Source organism: Branchiostoma floridae, chromosome 9 (assembly GCF_000003815.2).
Source record: "Branchiostoma floridae strain S238N-H82 chromosome 9, Bfl_VNyyK, whole genome shotgun sequence".
In the NCBI taxonomy this organism is placed as follows: domain Eukaryota; kingdom Metazoa; phylum Chordata; class Leptocardii; order Amphioxiformes; family Branchiostomatidae; genus Branchiostoma; species Branchiostoma floridae.
Genome location: NC_049987.1, coordinates 16,696,564 through 16,698,149, shown reverse-complemented (window position 1 = coordinate 16,698,149; position 1,586 = coordinate 16,696,564). Strand labels below are relative to the sequence as shown.

The window sequence follows — 1,586 nt, the reverse complement described above, 5'->3', positions numbered from 1 at the left end:
GCTTAGCACTCAGCATTTGTGAAAGAGTATGGTATTTGAATACACACATCACTGCCAGTGGACTAGCTGTAGTAGTGTGGCCCAAAGTCTGTTGAAATGGAGATCAACGCCGCCATATGCGCTAATTGGTGCGGAAAGGACTTTAACTAACTAGATACATGTACTAATAGCAATGCTGACCTCCGTCAAAATGTAGAGTTGCGAAATAAATACATAAAAATACACAATTTTGACGGATATGCAGCCATTCTCTCATTGGTAGAACGTATAAATACCATGCTATCATTGGTTGAACTGCCAACTTTAAAGCACAATGATATACTTATATGGTAAACCAGGGTATATGCAACTAATAGAGCTATGTTTCATTTGGAGCTTTGTGATACTTACAGTTCTTTTTCCTTTTACATCTAGATGTTACCAGCAAAACGCCGGCGCCTCATGCGCACTGAGGGATGAAAACCAAGAGATGTATGTTATCTGATAAACTCAATGTTACCATAGGATCTACATACACACTACCTTGACTTCCATATGCTATCTTTTAACTGCAGTCTTTCATTTCCATATCATCTGTGTTGGTTCATAATATGTTTAGACAAAGGAAAACTACTGTCCTACATTATACTCACTGGCCTCTCGACCGTCTTCAGTAGAAATGACCCACTCATCTTTGACACGTAACTTAACGTCGATAACGTATAAACTTTAAATCACCAAGCAATATAAATCTAGTAAAAAGGATTTTGAAACATCAAGGATGCTATTTGCAGTATATAAGTAAATCGAAACAAATACGATATCATTGATACGTGAAACTGGATGGTTGTCTGAATCATTCTTATGACTAGTACTTGTATAAATATACCTGTCCATATAATCATTATTCTGTGTATTTCTTTGAACTTCAATGACAGGTATGGTATTGTGATGGACAATGATGGAGCAGGTGTTTGGGGAAACATGAATGGAAAGCTTCAGGGCAAATTTGTCGGTAAGTATTTCTTTTTAGCCCACGAGATGCTAATTTCTTTACCATAGTACTAAAGTAATCATTTGGCAACGACTTCTCTATTGTTTATGGGGTTAGGTAGCAGGAAGAATGTTGAATATGATATCATATAAATTTCATCTTAACGAATCGTTGTCTTTTCAGGCCACCAGAACATCACCATTATTGTCAATGGCGCATTTGGCAGGTAAGTATTGTTTGTTATCAGACATAAAAGGCCCGTACAGTTTTTCCTATTAATTATCATGAATTTAATGCTGGTCAACACAAAATAGGGTTGTCCTAAGATCTGCAAAAACGTCTTGATTAACGCATATTTTCGCCAACAGAACAGAACTGGTCTGGGAAGACACATAGAAAAGACGTTTTACATAGAAAAGATCTAGACTTTCTAAATTAGCCAAAGGGCATGGCCTTGCAATAAAGGTATTATCATAATTATATTTATTATTAAACCCTATTCTCAATATGACTCTTCCTGGTGCAAAGTCGAATAGAAGTACTAGTATGCTTTGTTCATTTGCAAATATCTGATAGTGAACATATTTTGTTTTGCAGATCTGAAAGCCTAAGG

The 1,586-nt window shown here is 36.2% G+C and overlaps 1 long non-coding RNA gene across 1 annotated transcript; it reads left to right on the top strand.

Annotated features, from left to right (window-relative positions):
* The first annotated feature begins 405 nt into the window (after positions 1–405).
* LOC118423342 lies at positions 406–1,586 on the top strand. Its single transcript, XR_004832027.1, has 4 exons — positions 406–471; positions 918–994; positions 1,157–1,199; positions 1,571–1,586. It is a non-coding gene; the product is annotated as an uncharacterized LOC118423342 (long non-coding RNA).